We start from the raw sequence: 27,761 nt of genomic DNA on the forward strand, positions 1-27,761 counted from the left end.
AAAAGATCATCAAGGACAACAACCACCTGAGCCACTGCCTGTTCACCCTCCTACCATCCAGGGGGTCAGTACAGGTGCATCAAAACTAAGACCGAGAGACGCAGCTTCTATCTTAAGGCCATCAGACTGTTAAATAGCCATCACTAACACAGAGAGGCTGCTGTCTTCATACTTAAAATCATTGGATCATTGGCCACTTGAATAAATGGATCACAAGTCACTTTAATAATGCTTACATATCTTGCATTACTCATCTCATATGTATATACTGTATTTTATACCATCTATTGCATCTTGTCTATTGCCGCTCGGCCATCGCTCATCCATATATTTATATGTACATATTCTTACTCCATCGCTTTACTTAGATTTGTGTGTATTAGGTAGTTGTTGTGGAATTGTTAGATTACTTGTTAGATATTACTGCACTGTCGGAACTAGAAGCACAAGCATTTCGCTACACAAGCATTTCGCTACACTTGCATTAACATCTGCTAAACATGTATATGTGACCAATAAAATATAATTTGATTAGATTTTTGACTTGGCACAATGACATAAAATAAGAATCAAAAGCTCAATACACTAGAGTATTGACGTTAACGTCCTATCAAATGAAAAGCAAAACCGATAAAATCAAGGTTAGTAGATGTACTCAGCGTAACCGCACTTACCGTAACATTTGTGAAGTAAATTGAGTATGTAGTATGCTTATTGGTCTTAAGACACAAATTCATTGATTAACGAATTATGACAAATGTTAAGAACATGCTGAACAATGTTATAAAGGAATTACTTTTCAAATAAAGTTACATTATACGTTATGTTGGTTGACATATTTGTTGGTTACGCTATCCTTATGAACTGCATAGCATATCATTGCATCGAACTTGCTAGTATATTAAAAATATGCTATCCAAGTATAGAGTATAGAAGTATAGAAGTATATATCCGAGTATAGAATAACTGATGAATTTACGAACGCTCAACACCCGTTGAATATGGCCGGTGTCAGTAAACGTCAGGGAAAAGGACGTAATTCAACTATTATCATGTTTTTCTTAGATAGATATAGCAGCCAGTGTTTGTTTTAAGATGTAAACTGAACGCTTTAACAGCTTGCTTAGTTCTAATTGAAAGGCTAATTTATTAAACATCAATAGCGAAGCAATTTCGAGGTAATATGTTTTTGTGTTGCATAATGGTCTGCTACAATAGACAACTGAGAATGGAGTCCTATTTGAATCACTGAATCATGAACTGAATATATGTTTGTCAACAATTGCAAGTGTTTGTTTTATTACCTGTAGCGTAATCAACTGTAAGGACAGTTACCTAAATCGAATACATTCTAATAACAGCTGATTGGAAATTGCGATAGAGCTGTGACAATGATCTTAATTGATAACTGAACATGGGGATTAGTTATTGCATGATAAAACAAGGCTATAACAGCAATGAATTGAAGTTGTGGGCAGGAAGAGGCTCTCGTATTGTGAATGATTTGGTATTTTCCTTAAGAATTGGCTGATGTATTTTGCTGAGGTTTCAATACAAGGTTAAATGATTGAGCCTTCAGATTGAAAAATAGATTAGCTGCGGTTGAAAGCGAGCAGGCTGTAAAGAGCGTAGTGGGACATTTGAAGCAGAGGTCTGAATAGTTGAATCGGAAACGTTCTTTGAAAGTTTGATTATTGTTGCTCGGTTTTGTAGTTTAGGTAACACCAGAGAATTTGAGCATTTAAAATTATAATCTGTTTCCATTATGTGGAACAGTGTCAAGTAACTGAAGTGGATTGTAGTTCGTTTTGACAATTGCACTGATGAGACAGCACCAACATTTTGGAGGTCCTAGATTTGTTAAAACAGGTTTCTAAGGAGATACAGCTATTAGCCATGTCTTTAAACATATGCCCATTAACAATGACTGGATCATTTTACATGGATATAAGTGGAGCCGATTTTGGAGTTGAATAATCCTTGTGAGAATCAAAGACAGTGGATATTAGGTAACATATTCAAATTGGCAGTATATATGGGCGAGAGCAGGAATGATGTTTACAAATAATCAAACTTTGTATCACGCCGCATTTAAACAATCAATAAATGGTGTAACTTTGAGGGCTCTGTGTTGATACAATATGTAGTGAATTTGTTATTGGCGTAAAAAGACAAAGAAACTCATATGCAAACGTCACCACATTAGTAAACTCTTTGGTAGAGCAAGGGCACAAGGTATCATATAGGAAAGTACAACCAGCGAAACAAAAGATAACATTGTAATTAAAGTGGCCTCCCTGTGAACAGAAGTTTTGTTTGTTTTAAGAAATGTTTTATTGTTCACCTGGTAAAGTAACATTAGACGGAAAGACAGAGGTAGAGTATAGTAGAGATTGTAGAGGGATTTCTGAGTTAAAGAAAACAGATGTAGACTAGTGAAGGTAACAAAGGAAATGGGAAGTTCAATGGAAAGTAAGAGTTTTGAATTTGAATTGTTTGGACTGATTAAGATTTAGCAAAATGGCAACTAACTAAATGTTTATTTCTCTCCCGTTCAAATGTTTCCGGGGTTGTTGCCTTGTTGCCAGCAGTTAGTGAAATTCTGCAGTTTTATAAAGTATAAAGGTACCCGATTCGGCCATAGAGGGAGCTCCCACATTAAATAAGGCCTGGCAAATTGTGTTTGTTTAAACCTTACATTATGAATATCGTTAGTGTTTTTAATGCTAAGTCTGATTTATTGTGAGTAGTGTATTTCGTTTGGTTTTAGTGTGTTTTTCACGGGTTAAAGACAATGTATTTTAAAGGCACACACAAATTGAATTTTTAGAGGTTTTACTTTCAGAGTTTTAATTGAACACGTTAATTATTTTTTATAAGAAATGTACTGAAGAAACTTACTGTAACCTGGGATACGAAATGTATGAAATGTTTGACTGTTTTTACATAATTAATCTAATATAGAAAGAAACATATGAAAGGTTTGAATGACCTTTGACCTGACTTTCTAGTGTGGTTTGATCACCCTCACTAGAAAGCTGAGAGACATTGGATGATGATTTAAAGGTCATACGTAATACTGATTTTAAAGGTCATTTGTAATACTGATAATTACAAAGAAGTTTATAATTAATAGTTATATGTGTGATTCGGACCACGAGAAGGATAGACCTGTCTCTAGTCTGTTTTACTATCAGCTTATGGGTACCATTTATTTTCTTAAGGGTATTAATTCTACTTTGATTTGCAGGGTTGTGGTTTTTACACATTAATCACAAGGTGAGTCGTGTCAAAATGGGGGAATTACCAGTCCTTTGAGGTTTTTTGGATTGAAGTTTACACATCAAGTGATATATAGAAATGTATCGAGTGATATGTAAAGGCGTGTATTGTTGTGTTGTTTGTTTGTTTTGTTTCAATACAAATCTCACCAGATTGGGTTGCTGGATGATCGGGATAACTTCTTGAACCTGTGACTCTGCGATGAGGTCGACAGTGTGGTAGAAGTGATAATTTGTCACACAGTCAATGTTTGTCTGGATTTCTTGAATCAGAAATTAACTAAACTAAATTGTTGTTCTGTTCTGTCCTCTTTTGAGATTATGGAGAAGGTGACTACAGATGGTATCTAGATGCATGGAAGGTCCTGTCCTGCACCACTTCTTTCGACAGAAGTCCATGTGGAGTGAGCATGAGAGATCCGTTTGGTCAACCTTGCCCGTAATTGATGTAGACTTGTCAAAATGTGTTTATTTTGGGGCATCAGGTTGATTGTGGAGGTCTACACACGGCTAAATGTATAGTAATTTAGGCTAATGCTGTTAGATACTAATCTGTAATTATAACTGTGATGAGAAAGTTAATACTAGAATTATAAGATTAATATATTGCATGTTCATATAAATGTACATTCTGCCGGTGTTGATGTGTGTTAAGTTGAGGGTTTTAACTTTGAGTAATAGAACCAATGTGAATCACTGAAGAATGTCATCCTAAATTTGATTGGATAATTAATTGGGTTTTTATTATGATTTGGAAACGGAATTCATTTTAAAACTGACTAAATTATTTGAGTAAGTAAGATGTTAGTATGTTAATAACTATATGAGTGGAGCAATTCATGTATTAATTGTTTTGATTGTTGTTATGCTAGTAGTGACATGTGTTAAGAAGTTGTGCGACTAGCAATCCCGGATTCGGGAGCGTAATCATAGCCTCAAACGAAAATAGAATAACGCCCCTAGAAACTTTTCCTATTCATGAAAATCGCAAATGAAATACATTCAAACACAAGCTTAGCCTTTTGTTAATCACAGTGTCATCTCAGATTTTCAAAATATGCGTTACAGCCAACGCTAGACAAGCATTTGTGTAAGTTTATCATGGCATAATGCTATGCTAGGTTCTGCTGGCAGCAGGCAACATTTTCAAGAAAATAAGAAAAGCAACCAAATTAAATCATTTACCTTTGAAGAACTTCGGATGTTTTCACTCAGGAGACTCCCAGTTAGATAGCAAATGTTCCTTTTTTCCAAAAATATTATTTTTGTAGGCGAAATAGCTCCCGTTTGTTCATCATGCTTGGCTGAGAAATCGACAGGAAAATGCTACCACTACAACGCCAAACTTTTTTCCAAATTAGCTCCATAATATCGACAGAAACACGGCAAACGTTGTTTAGGATCAATCCTCGAGGTGTTTTTAACATATATATTCAATAATATATTCGTCGAGGCAATTGGTTTCTCATAAGAAGCGATTGGAAAAGTGGCTACCTCAGTATTTTACGCAAGATTTTCTGCGGGAGACACCATGTGACCACTTGCTAAATATGGTCCCTTACGGCTATTCTTCAACGGAAATGTGCAAAAAGACGTCACAATGCTGTAGACACCTTGGGGAATAGCTCATTCACAGCCATATAAGGAGTCATTGGCATGAGGCGGTTTCAAAAAATTTGCCACTTCCTGGTTGGATTTTGTATCTGGGTTTTGCCTGTAACATCAGTTCTGTTGCACTCACAGACCAAACACACCGCCCGGGCAACAAAGGAGTGGCTTCGTAAGAAGCATTTCAAGGTCCTGGAGTGGCCTAGCCAGTCTCCAGATCTCAACCCCATAGAAAATCTTTGGAGGTAGTTGAAAGTCCGTGTTGCCCAGCAACAGCCCCAAAACATCACTGCTCTAGAGGAGATCTGCATGGAGGAATGGGCCAAAATACCAGCAACAGTGTGTGAAAACCTTGTTAAGACTTACAGAAAACGTTTGACCTCTGTCATTGCCAACAAAGGGTATATAACAAAATATTGAGATAAACTTTTGTTATTGACCAAATACTTATTTTCCACCATAATTTGCAAATAAATTCATTACAAATCCTACAATGTGATTTTCTGGATTTTTTTTCTTCTCATTTTGTCTGTCATAGTTGAAGTGTACCTATGATGAAAATTACAGGCCTCTCTCATCTTTTTAAGTGGGAGAACTTGCACAATTGGTGGCTGACTAAATACTTTTTTGCCCCACTGTATATCAGGTTTGTGCTAATGGCACATAGCCATAGGTGTTGACTTATAAATAGTGGGATCATGATAATTGTCCTGGGTCATGTTCATTAGGCACCAAAGTGAATAAATTTTACTTAAACTGGCAGTCACTACCTGGATTTGTCAAACAAGATATGCTCATTTTTGTTTCTACATATGGTGCTATGGGGATGGAAATACTTATTTCCACCATGCTGACCGATGGGAATATGTTCAGCATCAACATGATGATTTTGCTTCGTACTGATGAAACATGACTTAGATTGCTGAGAATTTCTTAACGATATTTTAATGTCTTTTTAAAGCTTGTAGGTCTCAAAATGTGGGAATGTGAGAGAAAAATTACAAGATCATGTTTAATACTGTTTATGCATCGAATAGCTATGATGAGTACTCTCTCATCTGTGTCTGTGGAGCAGAGTTGGGCCTCTGGAGCTTGAGCTGACAATTGACCTACAGCTGGCATTCCATAGATAAGATGTGGTGGGTGTAACCGAGATAGAGATAGCCTGGAGGAATAGAACAAAACTCTTATTGTGTCTAATCATTCTTGCATCTGGGAAAAGGCACCGGGTGCAGATGACCACAGGATGAACCCAGGGTGGCTTGTGGTGCTCCCCGATCTGCATGGGAGGGGTGTGGAACTCTTCATGTCAGCAATATAAGAAGCAGGATTCCTCTGTAAAGGTTAAGCTCTTGGAACACACCTTAGATTGTGCAGTCGACCAGGTTCATTACTGCAATAATGAATCAATATTAAATAAAGATGGCTGAAGAAATTACAAAGTCTCTCTCAGTGTACATGAATTTCCACGACACCGACGTGAAGAATGGAGGAGGAGGTCTGACTGGTGCTTTGGTCAGGGATTTATTTAGAATTCAAGGCACACTTAACCAGCATGGCTACCACAGAATTCTGCAGCGGTACACCATACCATCTGGTTTGCACTTATTGGGACTATCCTTTTTATTTTAACAGGACAATGACCCAAGACACCTCTAGGCTGTGTAAGGCTTATTTTACCAAGAAGGAATGTGATTGAGTGCTGCATCAGATGACCTGGACTCCACAATCATCCAACCTCAAACTAATTGAGATGGTTTGGGATAAATTGGACCGCAGAGGGAAGGAAAAGCAGATAACAAGTGCTCAGCATATGTGGGAACTCCTTCAAGACTGTTGGAAAAGCATTCCAGGTGAAGCCGGTTGAGAAAATGCCAAGAGTCTGCAAAGCTGTCATCAAGGCAAAGGGGTGGCTACTTTGAAGAATCTAAAAGAACACCTTTGCTGCTATAACAGCCTCCACTATTCTGGAAAGGCTTTCCACTAGATGTTGGGACATTGCTGCAGGGACTTGCTCCAGCCGACGCTTGGCATTATGCATGGTGATCTATAGCTGCTCTGCCATGTAAACCCGTTTCATGAAGCTCCCAAAAAACAATGATTTGTAGTGACGGTGCTTCCAGAGGCAGTTTCGAATTCGGTAGTGAGTGTTGCAATCAAGGACAAGCTATTTTTACACGCTATGCACTTCAGCACTTGGCGGGCATGTTCTGTGAGCTTGTGCAGCTAAGCCATTGTTGCTCCTAGATGTTTCCACTTCACAATAACAGCACTTACAGTTGACTGTGGAAGATCTACCAGGGCAGATATTTGAGTTGTTGGAAAGGTGGCATCCTATGACGGTGCCACGTTGAAAGTCACTGAGCTGTTCAGTAAGGCCATTCTACTGACAATGTTTGTCTATGGAGATTGCATGGCTGTGTGCTCAATTTTATAAACCTGTCAGCAACCGGTGTGGCTGAAATAACGTAATCCACTCATTTGAAACGGTGTCCACATACTTTTGTATATATAGTGTATATTTCTGCACTGTTGTTGAGATGCTTGCTGAATTCATCATGCTGGCATCTTCCGGGGGTCCTGCTGCGCCTCGGCTGTACAAAACACTCTGCTTCCCTCATCAGTGCCAGAGATAGAATTTGGTCCATCAGTCAAGCTGCTGCAGAGGTTGGATCAAAGTTGACTGATTCAGTATGCATTCGATGCACTCACGCGGTGACTTCAGGAGGACTTGTGCAAACTGTTTTGCAACAGTAGTTGACTGCAAGTGTGACTCAAGATTGAGAAGGCATGACACCACATCACACCACATCTACGACTTACTTAAGTTGGTCGGTGTGGATTGCGAACGGCTCCAGCAACTTCCAAAGCTAGTGATAGTGATACACAATCTAGACCTACAGTGGGGCAAAAAAGTATTTAGTCAGCCACCAATTGTGCAAGTTCTCCCACTTAAAAAGATGAGAGAGGCCTGTAATTTTCATCATAGGTACACTTCAACTATGACAGACAAAATCAGAAAAAAAATCCAGAAAATCACATTGTAGGATTTGTAATGAATTTATTAGCAAATTATGGTGGAAAATACGTATTTGGTCACCTACAAACAAGCAAGATTTCTGGCTCTCACAGACCTGTAACTTGAATGACCTGCAGAGAGCTGGGACTTCCGGCGCCGACAGAGATGGCCGCACCGACAGAGATGGCCACCTCGCTTCGCGTTCCCAGGAAACTATGCAGTTTTTTGTTTTTTTACGTGTTATTTCTTACATTGGTACCCCAGGTCATCTTAGGTTTCATTACATACAGTCGAGAAGAACTACTGAATATAAGAGCAGCGTCAACTCACCATCAGTACGACCAAGAATATGACTTTCGAGAAGCGGATCCTGTGTTCTGCCTTTCACCCAGGACAACGGAATGGATCCCAGCCGGCGACCAAAAAATAGACTTCGTAAAAGGGGGAAACGAAGCGGTCTTATGGTCAGACTCCGGAGACGGGCACATCGTGCACCACTCCCTAGCATTCTTCTCGCCAATGTCCAGTCTCTTGACAACAAGGTTGATGAAATCCGAGCAAGGGTAGCATTCCAGAGGGACATCAGAGACTGTAACGTTCTTTGCTTCATGGAAACATGGCTCACTGGAGAGACGCTATCGGAGTCGGTGCAGCCAGCTGGTTTCTCCACGCATCGCGCCGACAGAAACAAACATCTTTCTGGTAAGAAGAGGGGCGGGGGCGTATGCTTCATAGTTAACGAGACGTGGTGTGGCCACAACAACATACAGGAACTCAAGTCCTTCTGTTCACCTGATTTAGAATTCCTCACAATCAAATGTCGACCGCATTATCTACCAAGGGAATTCTCTTCGATTATAATCACACCCGTATATATTCCCCCCCAAGCAGACACATCGATGGCTCTGAACAAACTTTATTTGACTCTTTGCAAACTGGAATCCATATATCCGGAGGCTGCATTCATTGTAGCTGGGGATTTTAACAAGGCTAATCTGAAAACAAGACTCCCTAAATTGTATCAGCTATATTGATTGCGCAACCAGGGCTGGAAAAACCTTGGATCATTGCTATTCTAACTTCCGCGACGCATATAAGGCCCTGCCCCGCTCTCCTTTCGGAAAAGCTGACCACGACTCCCTTTTGTTGATCCCTGCCTACAGACAGAAACTAAAACAAGAAGCTCCCGCGCTGAGGTCTGTTCAACTGTGGTCTGACCAATCTGATTCCACACTCCAAGACTGCTTCCATCACGTGGACTGGGATATGTTTCGTATTGCGTCAGACAACAACATTGACGAATACGCTGATTCGGTGAGCGAGTTCATTAGAACGTGCGTTGAAGATGTCGTTCCCATAGCAACGATTAAAACATTCCCAAACCAGAAACCGTGGATTGATGGCAGCATTCGCGTGAAACTGAAAGCGCCGGAAGGTGACCGGAAACATGACCGAATACAAACAGTGTAACTATTCCCTCCGCAAGGCAATCAAACAAGCTAAGCGTCAGTATAGAGACAAAGTAGAATCTCAATTCAACGGCTCAGACACAAGAGGTATGTGGCAGGGTCTACAGTCAATCACGGATTACAAAAAGAAAACCAGACCCGTCACGGACCAGGATGTCTTGCTCCCAAGCAGACTAAATAACTTTTTTGCCCGCTTTGAGGACAATACAGTGCCACTGACACGGCCCGCAAACCAAAACATGCGGACTCTCCTTCACTGCAGCCGACGTGAGGAAAACATTTAAACGTGTCAACCCTCGCAAGGCTGCAGGGCCAGACGGCATCCCCAGCCGCGCCCTCAGAGCATGCGAAGCCCAGCTGGCTGGTGTGTTTACGGACATATTCAATCAATCCCTATCCCAGTCTGTTGTTCCCACATGCTTCGAGAGGGCCATCATTGTTCCTGTTCCCAAGAAAGCTAAGGTAACTGAGCTAAACGACTCTGTCATCATGAAGTGCTTTGAGAGACTAGTCAAGGACCATATCACCTCCACCCTACCTGACACCCTAGACCCACTCCAATTTGCTTACCGCCCAAATAGGTCCACAGACGATGCAATCTCAACCACACTGCACACTGCCCTAACCCATCTGGACAAGAGGAAAACCTATGTGAGAATGCTGTTCATCGACGACAGCTCGGCATTTAACACCATAGTGCCCTCCAAGCTCGTCATCAAGCTCGAGACCCTGGGTCTCGACCCCGCCCTGTGCAACTGGGTACTGGACTTCCTGACGGGCCGCCCCCAGGTGGTGAGGGTAGGCAACAACATCTCCACCCCGCTGATCCTCAAAACAAATGTGTTGTTGCCAACCCTTACCACCTGGGTGTGTGCCCATCAGGAAGTCCAGGATTCAGTTGCAGAGGGAGGTGTTTAGTCCCAGGTTCCTTAGCTTAGTGATGAGTTTTGTGGGCACATGGTGTTGAACACTGAGCTGTAGTCAAAGAACAGCATTCTCACATAGATGTTCCTTCTGTCCAGGTGGGAAAGAGCAATGTGGAGTGCAATTGAGATTGTGTCATCTGTGGATCTGTTGGGGCGGTATGCAAATTAAAGTGGGCCTAGGGTTTCTAGGATAATGGTGTTGATGTGAGCCATGACCAGCCTTTCAAAGCACTTGAGAGCTTCGGGTCAATAGTCATTTAGGCAGGTTACCTTGGTGTTCTTGGCCACAGGGACTATTGTGGTCGGCTTGAAACATGTTGGAATTACAGACTCGTCAGGGACAGGTTGAAAATGTTAGTGAAGACACTTGCCAGTTGGTCCGTGCATGCTTTGAGTGTACGCCCTGAAATCCGTCTGGCCCCATGGCCTTGTGAATGTTGCTTATGGCATTACACAGCTCGTTGAGTGCGGTCTTAGTGCCAGAATTGATTTGTGCTGGTAAATAGAAATCTACAAAAAATATAGATGAAAACTCTCTTGGTAAATAGTGTGGTCTACAGCTAATCATGAGATACCCTACCTCAGGTGAGCAAAACCTTGAGACTTCTTTAATATTAGATTTTGCGCACCAGCAATTATTGACAAATAGACACTAACAATAATGCTCGTATGAACTCGAACCCAGGCGCAGAGAACCACAGCAAGCAGAGGTAAGGGTAAATCCATAACTTTTACTTAGAGTCTTAACAGAAACAAGGCAACCACACAAGAGCACACTAATAAAACATGAGACCCAAGCAAAGATACAGGCCAACTTAGGAACCTAAATAACAAGGCAACCAGGTGAACAGAGAAGGTAATTAAAGACAGGTGAATCCAACAAGTAATAATCAGGGTAACCTGGAAATGAGAAAACAGGTTAATGGTGCCCTCCAACTGTAACCTAAGGAAACAACAATCAAATAACACAGAAACTGTGACAGACACAGACTGCCACCCCTTGTCTTAGCTATTCTATCTTGCCGATGCACGGAAAACCCAGCCAGCTGCCATGTCGTCGTTCAGCCACGACTTGGTGAAACATAAGATATTACCGTGTTTAATGTCCCATAGGTAGGATAGTCTTGATCGGAGATCATTCAGTTTATTATCTAATGATTTCACGTTGGCTAACAGGACCTACTCGTTACCTACTCGCCGTCGGATTCTTACGCCGTCGGATTCTTACAAGGCACCCCAACCTATGTCCCCTATATCATGTCTTTCTCACATGGAATAGCCTTAATTTCTCAGAACAAGAATAGACTAACGAGTTCCAGAAAAAAAGTCTGTTTCTGGCCATTTTGAGCCTGTAATCGAACCCACAAATGCTGATGCTCCAGATACTCAACTAGTCTAAAGAAAGCCAGATTTATTGCTTCTTTAATCAGGACAACAGTTTTCAGCTGTGCTGATTAGCCTTTTAAAATTATGAACTTGGATTAGCTAACACAATGTGCCATTGGATCACAGGAGTGATAGTTGCTGATAATGGGCCTCTGTACGCCTGTAAATATTCCATTTAAAATCAGCCCTTTCCAGCTACAATAGACATTTACAACATTAACAATGTCTACACTGTATTTCTGATCAATGTTATTTTAATGGACAAAAAAATAGCTTTTCTTTAAAAATCAAGAACATTTCTAAGTGACCCCAAACTTTTGAACGGTAGTGTAGTTTTAGAACCTCCCTTGCAGTGCACTGCTTAGTAACACATTTATGCTTATTTATTTTGGTGGGCTGTTTCTCATCATCTGCTATGTAAACAGTTTGTATCATGCTATGTTAATTTTAATTTGATTTATTTCACCTTTATTTAACCAGGTAGGCCAGTTGAGAACAAGTTCTAATTCACATCTGCGACCTGGCCAAGATAAAGCATAGCAGTGCGACAAAAACAACAACACAGAGTTACACATAAACAAACGTACCGTCAATAACACAAAAGAAAAGAAAAATAGAAAGATGTGTGTGCAAATGTCGAAGAGTAGGGAGGTAAGTAATAAATAGGACATAGAGGTGAAAATAAATACATTTTTAGCATTAATATTGGAGTGATATATGTGCAGATGATGATGTGCAAGTAGAGATACTGGGGTGCAAAAGAGCAAGAGAGTAAGTAATAATATGGGGATGTGTCGGGTGTGCTATTTACAGATTGGCTGTGTACAGGTACAGTGATCGGTAAGCTGTTCTGACAGCTGATGCTTAAAGTTAGAGAGGGAGATATAAGACTCCAGCTTTAGAGATTTTTGCAATTCGATCCAGTCAATGGCAGCAGAGAACTGGAAGGAAAGGCGGCCAAAGAAAGTGTTTTGCTTTGGAGATGACCATTGAAATATACCTGCTGGAGCGCGTGCTACGAGTGGGTGCTGATATGTTGACCAGTGAGCTGAGATAAGGCGGGGCTTTACCTAGCAAAGACTTATAGATGACCTGGAGCCAGTGGGTTTGGTGACGGATATGTAGAGAGGGCCAGCCAACGACAGCATAGAGGTCGCAGTGGTGGGTAGTATATGAGGCTTTTGTGATAAAACAGATGGCACTGTGATAGACTACATCCAGTTTGCTGAGTAGAGTGTTAGGGGCTATTTTGTAAATGACATCGCCGAAGTCAAGGATCGGTAGGATAGTCAGTTTTACAAGGGTATATTTGGCGGCATGAGTGAAGGAGGCCTTGTTGCAAACGAGGAAGCCGATTCTAGATTTACTTTTGGATTGGAGATGCTTAATGTGAGTAATGTAATCAAAGCTATGTAATTAAAGTACTCCCATAGTTTGCATCCGGAGCCAGTTTTATCCACAAGCTACCATGGAGGTATGATATTTTCTTTAGAAGAAGCCATGCGGTCTGCATTTTCTCTTTTCTTGCTTGCTTCTCAAAAGTGGCTTGCGCTGTGTCAGATGCATGTGTAAGAACAGCCTGGTTAGCTACTGCCCATTGAGAAGGTTCAGAAAAATGACTAGACAGATTCTATCCTCTGAATCCGTATATGACGTGAGACAAATTTGACAGAATTACCAAAATAAACAATAATTCTAGTACCTAACCTTTTTTCATGTTCTACTATAGTATCAAAAAAGTACATACGTTTCAATATACCGTGCAATACTAATGTGAAACACTGAAATTCCCACAGAAGAATGTTGTTTCATTCTTGAAACAATTTGAGAACATTACTTTAAATAGAACCACAAGGAAACCTGTAGGAAATGTTATGCCGAAGTGTTGAACGATTTGAGAATATTCCCAATGTCAAACCAGTTGGAGAACGTTCCCAGAACACTGCCAAAATTGCAATTATATGTAACCATGTTTGAACTTTTAAGACAGTGGTTACCAAACTGTGGGGTGTGAGGGGTCGGCAGGGAAGGGTGTCCCCCCAAAAAAAGTATATATATATTTTTAACTTCTAGGTGACAGGGGGCAGAATTTTCACGTCCGGATGAAATGCATGCCCAAATTCAACTGCCTGCTACTCATCCCCAGAAGATAAGATATGCATATTATTAGTATATTTTGATAGAAAACATTCTGAAGTTTCTAAAACTGTTTGAATCATGTCTGTGACTATAACAGAACTTATGTAGCAGGCGAAACCCCAAGGAAAAACCATTCAGATTTTCTTGTTGTTGAGGTCACTCTTTTCAATGTCTTTTCATTGGGAATCCAGGAGGGACCTTCTTGGAGGGACCTTCTTGCAGTTCCTACCGCTTCCACTGGATGTCACTAGTCTTTAGAAATTGGTTGAGGTTTTTCCTTTGTGTAATGAAGACGTAGCCCTGTTCAAAACGAGGGTCACTTCAAGTGTACTGTTTGTTAGAGGCGCGTGACCAGAAAGGTAGCGTCAGTTTGTTTTCTTCCTGTATTGAACACAGATCATCCCGTCTTCAATTTTCTCAATTATTTACTTTAAAAAATACCTAAAGTTGTATTACAAAAGTAGTTTGTAATGTTTTGGCAAAGTTTACAGGTAACTTTTGAGATATTTTGTAGTCACGGTACGCAAGTTGGAACCGGTGTTTATCTGGATCAAACGAGCCAAATAAATTGACATTTTGGATATATATCGACGGAATTAATCGAACAAAATGACCATTTGTGATGTTTATGGGGCATATTGGAGTGCCAACAGAAGAAGCTCGTCAAAGGTAAAACATGATTTATATTTTTATTTCTGCGTTTTGTGTCGCGCCTGCAGGGTTGAAATATGTTTTCTCTCTTTTGTTTACAGAGGTGCTATCCTCAGATAATAGCATCGTTTGCTTTCGCCGAAAAGCCTTTTTGAAATCTGACATGTTGGCTGGATTCACAACACGTGTAGCTTTAATTTGGTATCTTACATGTGTGATTTCATGAAAGTTTGATTTTTATAGTAATTTATTTTAATTTGGCGCTCTGCATTTTCTCTGGCTTTTGGCCAGATGGGACACTACCGTCCCACATATCCCAGAGAGGTTTTAAAGGAACTCAAGTCTGGCTTTAAACTTACTCTTGAAATTTGTAATAGAAGAATGCACAAGGTTAGAGCATCATCAGTTCCTCTTTTTATGTTAGTCATTGCATACCATAGAGAGCTATTTATAACTTGCCAGAAATGTTCAAATCAACTAGCCTATGTTAGCTAAAATAAATATTTAGTTTTTTTTAGCCCATAGATATTGTTGTAATTTTTTTGTCACTCAAATATCACATGAATACACATTAGACATGGCAAACATGTATAGAATAGCAAATAATAAGCCTTAAACCTGAACAGTGCTCATGAACAGTTTGTGTCATGAAATAGACGTAGCGCGTACCCACACGTGGGGGGAGGGCGGCACGGGGTGTTCTCGATTTTTGCCACGGGTCCAAGTGAAAAAGTTTGGGAACCCCTGTTTTAGAAAACGTTTCGTATTAAATACCAATATTTAAAAACATGTTTTGTCAAGCTCCTTAAATTGACTGAGAATGTTCCAAAGCCAAGCAACTATCTTGCACCATTCCCAGAAAGGTTTGGGATGGTTGCATGCAAAATAACCAAAGAACGACGCTCTCACCGAGCTCTAGAAATCATTTGGTTCTCAGAACGTTATGTGCTAGCTTGGTTCATAGCTGTAAATTGTCTTCATTATGCTTCGCTAAGCTGAATACACTGTGGAGAAATTGTCTGGAGTCTGAAAGCTGGTATTGTACGCTACTCAATATGGGGCCTGACAGACAAATCCAAAGTGAACATGGAATGTTTTTACAAGATTAGCACATCTATTATTGAGAGAAAGCAAACATTTATACTATATTTATCTACTTGTGGGAGGATTTATCAACTCACAATGGATATATTGAGCATAGACTGTCATTCTAATCATGATGTTGGTTTTGTTTAAAAAAAAAAAAAAAAATGTTTATCTATTTAACCTTTATTTAACTAGGCAAGTCAGTTAAGAACAAATTCGTATTTATAATGATAGCCTACCAAAAGGCCTCCTGCGGGGACGGGAAACAAAGGATAAAACACACATCACTACGAGAGAGACAACACAACATAAAGACAAACCTAAGACAACAACATAGTAAGGCCACAACACATGACAACACAGCATGGTAGCAACACAACATGGTAGCAGCATAAAACATGGTACAAACATTATTGGGCACAGACAACAGCACCAAGGGCAAGAAGGTAGAGACAACAATACATCACACAAAGCAGCCACGACTGTCAGTGAGGGTGTCCATGATTGAGTCTTTGAATGTTTGATTGTTTGTTGCAGCTCGTTCCAGTCGCTAGCTGAAGCGAACTGAAAAGATGAGCGACCCAGGGATTTGTGTGCTTTGGGGACCTTTAACAGAATGTGACTGGCAGAACAGGTTTTGTATGTGGAGGATGAGGTCTGCAGTAGATCTCTCAGATAGGGGGGAGTGAGGCCTAAGAGAGTTTTATAAATAAGCATCAACCAGTGGGTCTTGTGACGGGTATACAGAGACGACCAGTTTACAGAGGAGTATAGAGTGCAGTGATGTGTCCTATAAGGAGCATTGGTGGCAAATCTGATGGCCGAATGGTAAAGAACATCTAGCCGCTCGAGTGCACCCTTACCTGCCAATCTATAAATTATGTCTCTGTAATCTAGCATGGTTAGGATGGCCATCTGAATCATGGTTAGTTTGGCAACTGGGGTGAGAGGAGCGATTACGATAGAGGAAACCAAGTCTAGATTTAACTTTAGCCTGCAGTTTTGATATGTGATGAGAGAAGGACAGTTTACCAACTAGCTATACTCCCAAGTACTTGTATGAGGTGACTACCTCAAACATGATCTCTGGGCCATATCTAAGTCTACATCATAACAAATAGACTACTGTTCATCATCCTATGACACATCTTCAATAATAACACCAGTCATTGACATGCTAAAACTTAACACAAACATTGTCAGCTCGTGTTGCATGATACTTGATGAGCGTTATACTGCTCTTGACAAAAATGTATCTATCAGCATCATCTAAAGTCAACATTTTAAACAACTCTCTGCTTATGTATACAGGAAGTGGCAGCAAAATACATCTGTAAATAAAAACAAAACAGACAAATATTTCTAACAGGAAGGAGAACATATCAGTCTCAGATCATTCCCTGAGGTTGCAGAAAGAGGGATAGAGCAGAAGGGGGCAGCCAGACTGATAGAGACATTGATATAATTGAGTCTGACTTCTTCCACCACCCACCCCTCTGTCCATCTGTACACAGCCTTGGACCCACCGCATGCATCCACAACAACAACCTGCACTCCCCAAAATAAATCTCCACTTGACGCACGGCTGTCTACAGGAGAACATCTGGACAAGTTTCACAGAGCCAACCTTGTGCCAACCTGCTTAATAGCCTATGGAGTCAATTATAAAAGGAAAATGTACTGGCTTAATCGTTAATGGTGCCATCTGGATAGTGGCGATCTCAGAGAAGACTTCTTATCTGGTCATCTGGGCATTTTCCGTTGTACCAGGCTCTAGAGCAATGGAGTATAACCAAAAGAGAAACAGTTATTCATTTTTAATGAAGTTACTATTTCACTCCTCAACTAGTATATGCCTCTGTGTGTGTGTGTGTGTGTGTACAAGAAGCCCTGATCAATCTTCATTCATATGCAAAACAACTCCTTTTGGGGAGCTAGGGAACTCTGCAAATTAAATGCCCCATTTTCTTTAATGGTCTTTAAAACCTCTTAAGGATGGGACCCTTTTTTCAATTTCCACCTAAAATGACATTTTAAAAAATGACCTAAAATGACAAATGGTTTTCCTGTTGTGTCTTCCTTTCAATACAATGCAGAACTTGTTTGGCCAAGGACTGCAGTACAGATTTGCAGTTGGAGACTTCTCAGTAGAAATTATGAATCACTATTTTATAAAACAAATTCATGGTGTAAATATCCGGTCTGGGGTTTTTGTTGTAAGCCAAAGCCTTCTAGCACTCAGGCTTGTACTGTGCAATTTAAAACTCAATTCCCTAGAGCAAATAGCAAGAGCATAAATTCCCTCACTGCAGGGGATGGTTTAACAAATGTGATTCAGCGCAACTCAGGGGCAAAGGTAGAGGGTTATTTATCGAGGCCTGTGAGGGATGATGCTCTATAGGATGGTGGCAACAACAGCATGACAGGCAGAAGTAGAAGACAGAGAGAAGGAAGGCTCTAGCAAGCATGGGGGATTTGGTGGTGGGGAGGGGGCAGTAGGGGAACTGATAGATTGAAAAACACATTTACTTAAGTGTTTGGCATACCGCTCACAAATCTAGCTTGGCATGAAGGACAATTTGGACCTCAGAGAAGCAGCACTCTAAATCAAGGACACTGGAGAGTAAGCGGGAGGAAGCACGGGGGTTGCTTTAGTGGGAGAGCTCACCACATTTACTCATCTTGCAGATCTCCCTCTACCTTGGCAAAGCCTATAAGGTCAGCCCATCTACTTTTCAAAGGCATATGATGCCTGCGACAGGACAGGAGGCCAAAGTCTGCAGAATGCTAATGCCTTAGTTACCAAAGAACAGTAGAAGCATGTCACGCTCCTTTCAGATTTAAAAGAGCAAAGCTACAGTATCTAGTTCAGGAGCCTAGTATGTTTCATGACATATAGTCAAGACCATTTAATCTTGTTCTGCTCTTTTGATTTGAAACTACCTCAGTATTCTGAGAAACCAAGTCCATAATATCAGCAGCCTGTTAATGTTTGAGTCGTTGCAGTGCAATGAGTACAGTGCAATACATATCCAATTGTGATTACAGTGATTCCTTGTTGCAAAATGTTTAAAGTTTGCCTAATTTACATTTGTGTGACAAACAAGCAATGCATACTGAAGAGAATCATTGTACCAAAGATGTTGTATTTTAAGCTGTTTGAAGCTGGTGTAGAAAACCGAAAATAAAAGACGCAAAAACAAAACTTAAGAATGGGAAGCATAGAAATAGCAAACATGGAAGAGATCTACCACTTCTTAGACTTGCTTTCAATGAAAAGGACAAATCTACAGTGCCTTCAGAAAGTATTCATTCAGCTTGACTTATTATACATTTTGTTGTGTTACAGTCTTTGTGAGACGCAGAGTAGGTAAACGGATAATCTCTGCATGTGTGGTTCCCCCCTTGAAGCATGGAGAAGGAGGTGTGATGGTGTGGGGGTGCTTTGCTGGTGACACTGTCAGTGATTTATTTAGAATTCAAGACACACTTAACCAGCATGGCTGCAGCGATACGCCATCCCATCTGGTTTGCGCTTAGTGGGACTATCATTTGTTTTCAACAGGACAATGACCCAACACACCTCCAGGCTGTGTAAGGGCTATTTGACCAAGAATGAGAATGATGGAGTGCTGCATCAGATGACCTGTCCTCCACAGTTGGACAGCAGAGGGAAGGAAAAGCAGCCAACAAGTACTCAGAATATGTGGGAACTCCTTCAAGACTGTTGGAAAAGCATTCCAGGTGAAGCTGGTTGAGAGAATGCCAAGAGTGTGAAAAGTTGTCATCAAGGCAAAGCTGTCATCAAAAAAAAAATGAAAGGCAAAGGGTGGCTACTTTAAAGAATCTCAAATATGAAATATATTTTGATTTGTTTAACACTTTTTTGGTTATTTCATAGTTGTGATTTCTTCACTATTATTCTACAATGTAGAAAATATTCAAAATAAAGAAAAACCCTGGAATGAGAAGGTGTGTCCAAACTTTTGACTGGTACTGTAAGTAGTCACACCCCTGAGTCAATACTTTGTAGCCCCTTTGGCAGTGATTACAGCGGTGCGTCTTTCTGGGTAAGTCTATAAGAGCTTTCCACACCTGGATCGTGTAACATTTGCCCGTTATTTTAAAATTCTTAATTCTTCAAGATATGTCAAATTGTTTGTTGATCATTGCTAGACAACCATTTTCAGGTTTTTTTAATAGATTTTGAAGTAGATTTAAGTCAAAACTGTAACTCTGCCACTCAGGAATATTCAATGTCGTCTTTGTAAGCAACTCCAGTGTAGATTTGGCCTAGTGTTTTAGGTTATTGTCCTGGTGAAAGGTGAATTAATCTCCCAGTGTCTGGTGGAAAGCAGACTGAACTAGGTTTTCCTCTAGGATTTTGCTTATGCAAAGCTCCATTCCATTTATTTTTTATCCTGAAGAATTCCCCAGTCCTTAACAATTACAAGCATATTCATAACATGATGCAGCCACCACTACACTTGGAAATGTGGAGAGTGGTTGTATTGGATTTGACCCAAACATAACACTTTGTATTCTGTGGAAAAAATGTATTGCTTTGCCAAATTATTTGCAATATTACTTTGGTGCCTTGTTGCAAAAAGGATGCATGCTTAGGAAAATATTTATTATGTACAATTTTCCTTCTTCTCACTCTGTAATTTAGGTTAGTGTGGTGGAGTAACTACAATGGTGTTGATCCATCCTCAGTTATCTCCTTTCACAGCCATTAAACTCTGTAACTGTCACCATTGGCCTCATGGTGAAATCCCTGAGCTGTTTCCTTCCTCTCCGGCAACTGAGTTAGGAAGGACACCTGTATCGTTGTAGTGACTGGGTGTATTGAAACTCAAAGGGATATTCAACATCTGCTTTCATTTTATTTATTTTTTCACATCTACCAATAGGTGCCATTCTTTGCGAGGAATTGGAAAACCTACCTGGTCATGATGGCTGAATCTGTGTTTGAAATTCACTGCACGACTGAGGGACTTAACAGATAATTGTATGTGTGGGGTAGAGATTAGATATTCATAAAAAAATCATGTTACACTATAATAAGCAAAGTTTTACTCTTGAATTTATTTAGGCTTGTCATAACAAAGAGGTTGAATACTTATTGACTCAAGACATCTCAGCTTTTTATTTTTAATTAATTAGTACAAATTCTGAAAAACATAATTCCACTTTGACATTATGGGGTATTGTGTGTAGACCAGTGACATTTTCTTCTTATATTTAATCAATTTTAAATTCTGTCTGTAACACAACAAAATGTGGAAAAAGTCAAGGGGTGTGAATACTTTCTGAAGGCATTGTATAACTCAAATTTCTATGTGAATTTGGTTGGGTTGCCTAAAAAGTGACATATTACAGCTTTAAGTACCATACATGACTGCAACATTGACCTAGCCTCTCGAAAGGGGAATTCAAAGACTAAACAGCTAGTAGAACAATGGCCAAGGGTGGCACACAGCTCAAATAACCACTCACTCAACACAACACGTACCCACCCCCTTAATTGAAATCACGGCCATGGCAGAGAGCCGTCCCCATGAGCCGAAACAAATGTGTGTTTGATTTGTTATCATTTGTAAGGGAAGGGGTTAAAGAAATAAGCACCCACGCTAACGGCGTCCTGACAAATGGAGACCGGGGTATATGAACCATGAAATGAACACTCTGGCAATTTGAAGGCAGGAGGCTTTCAGCACCATGGTCAGCAACAAAGTGCCTGCAACACCTCACTGCTTGAGCGATGGTATTATCAAGGCTAGAGAGAGTCACAGAGAAAGAGTAGAAAAGGATGGGAAGAGAAAGAGATTGTGGGGATTGGAAATTGGAATAGGAGATAAATAAAAAGAGTCAATGAGAAAAGGAGATGGCGAAAAAGAGGACCCAACTGCTTAAATATGGATATTATGAAGCACATTGAGCTATGTTGTTGGCTTTTCATGATCTGGAATAGTAAAACATAGAGTAGAGGTTGATGATAAGCAGATTTAAAAGCTGTGTTTTAAGATGGCATCCATAGAATACATGAAAAGCATGGCATATAAAGGCCACTATCTGTAGTGCAGGAAAGGGTTGTGTATAGATACTAGCCTATTTCCTGAATTGGAAGTAACTGTAATATAAGCTTCCTCTGCCTCCACATAAAATGAGCCAAAATTATCAGAGGTGTGCAGAATGCAAAGCCCAGATGAAGTTAGAAAATAACTTCCACCAAACCCTGCTGTTTAATTGCCATTTTTTTACATGAATTGCTGTTTTGGTTCAGTATAGCCATTAAACAGTAAATAAGCCATTAACAACACTGCTTGCCTGTGTGCCCTGAGCCAGGAACTTTATTTCTCGGTAAGAAATTGAAGTATGAGCCCCACAGGCATGGCTGCTGAGGTTAATGTAGTTTTTGTTGATGACGGGCTCAGCCACAACAGCTCAACCTGCGTTAAAAATAGGCCAGTCTACAAGGCCCATCTGTCTACATTAGATACCGTGCAATTACTTATCCCTAAAATTTTGATAGCAATCATTTCAATGGACATTTCATTGCTTGATTTGATAATGATGAAAATTTCTCTTGCTTGGAATATTTATAATGGTTATGTAGTGCTTCTCGGCACACTAAAGTAAAGACGTGAGATTCTGCAAACCGACAAGAAAAAGGCCTATATTGGTTGTGGTGTCTTTCCTCCAGCACATCTACTGTACCATCAGACAAGTGAAATAAGTTGTTTAGCTGTAAATGCTGAACGCTAATATTTTCACCCCGACAGAACATTAACATGTGGAGTAATAAATAGAGTCCAAGGGAAAACATTTTGTTTTCTGTGCATTTCGAATCTAACAAAATACCAAAACAAACAGAGTAACCAATTCCTCTCCATACAATTGAAAATGTTGAAGTAACCATGACAGACTGAGACAGCAGAGACAACCCTGAGCAGATATACTTGTCCAGTGTCATGCCCTCGGTCTTCCACTCCTGTCTGCTCAGTGAGATGATGGCACCTGGCAGTCCACTACAGCCAGTGTCTTTCTCCATAACACCAGCGCTCCATCATTCACGTCTGATCTGCCCCGTACCATCTCTCTTTTGGGGCTTTGCTTTTGCTTTTAGAGGTCCTGTTGACATGTAAAACACAACTCTGATTTTAGGCTTATTTGAGACAGGCAAGGATGTAGCCTATTATTCACTTGTTGCAGGCAAAATGAGAGCACACTCCTCCAAATGTCAAAGTGAGTCTAATAAAGAATGTTCTGGCTGTAGAGATGGTGTGGTGTCAGAGTAAATACAGACTTCTCAAAAGGGCCCTCTCTCAAAACATCCCAACATTCAAGTATGACAGTAAGATTTACATTTGGAAAGGGAAATGGTGTCATTCTAATAGGGGTGTAATTAAAAGCTGCATCTCATCAACTACAGAAGGAGATGAACATTCTTCGTCCGCTCTCTCAGAGCCTGTGAAAACAAGGAGTATAAAATCATTCTTAATTACACATGTCACATGAAAAGCATTCAGCCTACTTTTTATGTGTTCTAACAGCACTCCTCTTGGCTGATTAATTCAACAAAACACACATTCCAACTGCTCCTTATACTCCAAACTTTTACTCTCTTGGCTTTTATGTACGTCTTTTCCATTTTCTTATTTTTCAGTCCTCAGCATTTCACGCTTTTCAACTGCGTAGCATCATATATTCACTGCCAGCCACCCACGGTGGCAGTCCTTTGGGAGAAATAGTTTGACAGCATTGATAGCCTGTCAGTTTTATATTGGCCAACACTGATATGACATTTCAAAGAAGGGAAACAATAGTTTCATGTTATTTACAGGTGTCCCAAAAACATACAAAATCAATTGTATTAATTTACCTTCATAAATAACTGCATTTAATTAAGTTTAGTAATATGTCAAACGATTTAACAATGAGGGCGTAATGTTATTAATGCAAAATGTATCTTATATTGAAGCAAATCAAATTTTATTCGTCACATGCGCCGAATACGACAGGTGTAGACATACCGTGAAATGCTTACTTACAAGCCCTTAACCAACAATGCAGTTCAAGAAATAGAGTTAAGAAAATATTTACTAAATAAAAGATTGACAGCACCTAGTATATAGGTCCTGGATGGCAGGAAGCTTGGTCCCAGTGATGTATTGGGCCGTACCCACTACCCTCTGTAGTGCCTTACGGTCGGATGCCGAACAGTTGCCATACCAGGCGATGATGCAACCGGTCAGGATGCTCATGATGGTGCAGCTACAGTAATGTATAGGATCTGGGGACCAATACCAAATCTTTTCAGTCTCCTGAGGGGGAAAAGGTGTTGTCGTGCCCTCTTCACGACTGTCTTGGTGTGTTTGGACCATGATAGTTTGTTGGTGATATGGACACCAAGGAACTTGAAACTCTCGACCCGCTCCACTACAGCCCGTCAATGTTAACGGGGGCCAGTTTGGCTCTCCTTTTCTTTTGGTCCACGATCATCTCCTTTGTCTTGCTCACATTGAGGGAAAGGTTGTTGTTGTCGCGCGTCAATGGGCAGTTTCCCTTTGTAGTCCGTAATAGTTTGCAAGCCCTGTCACATCCGACAAGCATCAGAGCCGGTGTAGTAGCATTCAATCTTAGTCCTGTAATGATGCTTTGCCTGTTTGATGGTTCATCTGAGGGAATAGCGCGATTTCTTATAACCGTCTGGATTAGAGTCGCGCTCCCTGAAAGCGGCACCTCTAGCCTTTAGCTCGGTGCTGATGTTGCCTGTAATCCATGGCTTCCGGTTGGGATATGTACTTACGGTCACTGTGGGGATGAAGTCGTCGATGCACTTATTGATGAAGCCAGTGACTGAGGTGGTGTACTCCTCAATGCCATTGGATGAATCACGGAACATATTCCAGTCTGTGCTAGCAAAACACTCCTGTAATGTAGCATCTACGTCATCTGACCACTTCGACATTGAGCGAGCCACAGGTACTTCCTGCTTTAGTTTTTGCTTGTAAGCAGGAATCAGCAGGATATAATTATGGTCAGATTTGCCGAATGGAGGGCGAGGGAGAGCTTTGTAAGCGTCTCAGTGTGTTGATTAAAGGTGGTCTAGAGTTATTTTTTTCTCTCCAGTTGCACATGTTACATGCTGGTAGAAATGACGTAAAACGGATTTAAGTTTGCCTGCATTAAAGTCCCCGGCCACTAGGAATGTCGCTTCTGGATGAGCATTTTCTTGTTTGCTTATGGCCTTATACAGCTCGATGAGTACGGTCTTGGTGCCAGCATAGGTTTGTGGTTGTAAATAGACGGCTATGAATAATATAGATGAGAACTCTCTTGGTAGATAGTGTGGCCTACAGCTTATCATGAGGAACTCTACCTCAGGCGAGCAATAACTCGAGACTTATTGAATATTAGACATCGCGCACCAGCAATTATTGACAAATAGACACACACCCCACCCCTCGTCTTACCAGACGTAGCTGCTCTGTCCTGCAGATGCACGGAAAACCCAGCCAGCTCTATATTATCTGGGTCATCGTTCAGCCACGACTCCGTGAAACATAAGATATTACAGCTTTCTATTCTCAACCATAGATCATCAAGTTAAATCAGGAGAGTTATTCATGTAGACTATTAGGAAATAATGAATGTGCAATTTAAATTTCAATCTATAGATGGGTTAACTGACGTCATGAAAACGATGCTTCCATGGGGCAGTTATAGTTATAGTTAATTCAATCCCATATATTGAATGAACTTTCACTTTACAATGTATTTTTTGTGCAATTAAACTGACAATATATTCAGTGTGATCAATTAAAGATTCACGAGGTGTGGCCAGCTGCTAGTTATTAATTGAGCTACAAGGGACTGTGATGTCTGCAAATGATCTAGAATGCCACAGCCCGCATGGTGTTCAACCTTCAAGTTTTCCTATGTCAGATCTGGCAACCTTTCGCATCCACTACAAGACCATGGTACTTGCCTACGGAGCAGCAAGAGGAACTGCCCCTCCCTAACTTCATGCTATGCTCAAACCCTACACCCCAACCCGAGTACTCTGTTCTGCCACCTCTGGCCCAGATTCCTAAAACATTTCTCATGCAAAAACGTAAGAAGCTTCTTTTTAAAAAACACGTTCATAAGAGAGTCAATTCCTCAACACTATGTTAATGATTTTCTTGCGAACTTTGAAAATACCTTCTAACAAATTTCTTAACTATCTTAAGATTATTGTCCCTAGGCAACCAATTTAGCTAGCAAACACAATCATACTGGGTTACTGTTCTAAAAAAAAATATTTGGTTTAAAATAATCAACACTGAAACTTTCAGATTTAGGTATTTGGTATTTTATTAGGTTCCCCATTAGCTGTTGCAAAAGACCAAAGAGCTGTCAAAGGACACCAGAAACAAAATTGTAGACTTGCACCAGGCTGTGAAGACAGAATCTGCAATAGGTAAGCAGCTTGGTTTGAAGAAATCAACTGTGGGAGCAATTATTATGAAATGGAAGACATACAAGACCACTGATAATCTCCCTCGATCTGAGGCTCCACCCAAGATCTCACCCCGTGGGGTCAAAATGATCACAAGAACGGTGAGCAAAAATCCCAAAACCACACGGGGGGACCTAGTGAATGACCTGCAGAGAGCTGGGACCAAAGTAACAAAGCCTACCATCAGTAACACACTACGCCGCCAGGGACTCAAATCCTGCAGTGTCAGACGTGTCCCCCTGCTTAAGCCAGTACATGTCCAGGCCCGTCTGAAGTTTACTAGAGAGCATCCAAAGAACACCACACCTACTGTGAAGCATGGGGGTGGAAACATCATGCTTTGGGGCTGTTTTTCTGCAAAGGGACGAGGACGACTGATCTGTGTAAAGGAAATAATTAATGGGGCCATGTATCGTGAGATTTTGAGTGAAAACCTCCTTCCATCAGCAAGGGCATTGAAGATGAAACGTGGCTGGGTCTTTCAGCATGACAATGATCCCAAAAACACCGCCCGGGCAACGAAGGAGTGGCTTCGTAAATAGCATTTCAAGGTCCTGGAGTGGCCTAGCCAGTCTCCAGATCTCAACTTCATAGAAAATCTTTGGAGGGAGTTGAAAGTCTGTGTTGCCCAGCACATCACTGCTCTAGAGGAGATCTGCATGGAGGAATGGGCCAAAATACCAGCAACAGTGTGTGAAAACCTTGTGAAGACTTAGAGAAAACGTTTGACCTCTGTCATTGCCAACAAAGGGTATATAACAAAGTATTGAGATAAACTTTTGTTATTGACCAAATACTTACTTTCCACCATAATTTGCAAATAAATTCATTAAAAATCCTACAATGTGATTTTCTGGATTTTTCTTCTCATTTTGTCTGTCATAGTTGAAGTGTACATATGATGAAAATTACAGGCCTCTCTCATCTTTTTAAGTTGGAGAACTTGCACAATTGGTGGCTGACTAAATACTTTTTTGCCCCACTGTATATGTTTTGACCATGACAGTTTACAATCTAAGGTAACGCCAAGTCATCTAGTCTCCTCAACTTGTTCAACAGCCACACCATTCATTACCAGATTCAGCTGAAGTCTAGAACTTAAGGAATGATTTGTACCAAATACAATGCTCTTAGATTTAGAGATGTTCAGGACCAGTTTATTACTGGCCAGCCATTCCAAAAGAGACTGCAACTCTTTGTTAAGGGTTTCAATGACTTCATTAGCTGTGGTTGCTGATGCGTATATTGTTGAATCACCAGCATACATGGACACATGCTTTGTTTAATGCCAGTGGCAGGTCATCGGTAAAATTGGAAAAGAGTAGAGGGCCTAGAGAGCTGCCCTGCGGACCACCACACGTTGCATGTTTGAAATCAGAGAAGCTTCCATTAAAGAAAACCCTTTGAGTTCTATTAGATAGATAGCTCTGAATCCACGATACGGCAGAGGTTGAAAAGCCATAACACATATGTTTATTCAACAACAGGTTATGGTCAATAATATCAAAGGCTGCACTGAAATCTAAAAGTACAGCTCCCACAATCTTCTTATTATCAATATCTAACAAACCAATCATCAGTATTTTGTGTCAGTGCAGTACATGTTGAGTTCCCTTCTCTATAAGCATGCTGAAAGTATGTTGTTAGTTTGTTTACAGAGAAATAGCATTGTATTTGGTCAAATACTTT

General features: G+C 40.5%; 1 protein-coding gene across 1 annotated transcript in view; it reads right to left on the minus strand.

The window, feature by feature from the left end:
* The window catches only part of LOC139410181 (AGBL carboxypeptidase 4), a 409,027-nt gene that overhangs the window by 340,232 nt on the left and 41,034 nt on the right, over positions 1-27,761 (minus strand). The gene's annotated exons all lie outside the window — the stretch shown is intronic.

Source organism: Oncorhynchus clarkii, chromosome 5 (assembly GCF_045791955.1).
Source record: "Oncorhynchus clarkii lewisi isolate Uvic-CL-2024 chromosome 5, UVic_Ocla_1.0, whole genome shotgun sequence".
In the NCBI taxonomy this organism is placed as follows: Eukaryota; Metazoa; Chordata; class Actinopteri; order Salmoniformes; family Salmonidae; genus Oncorhynchus; species Oncorhynchus clarkii.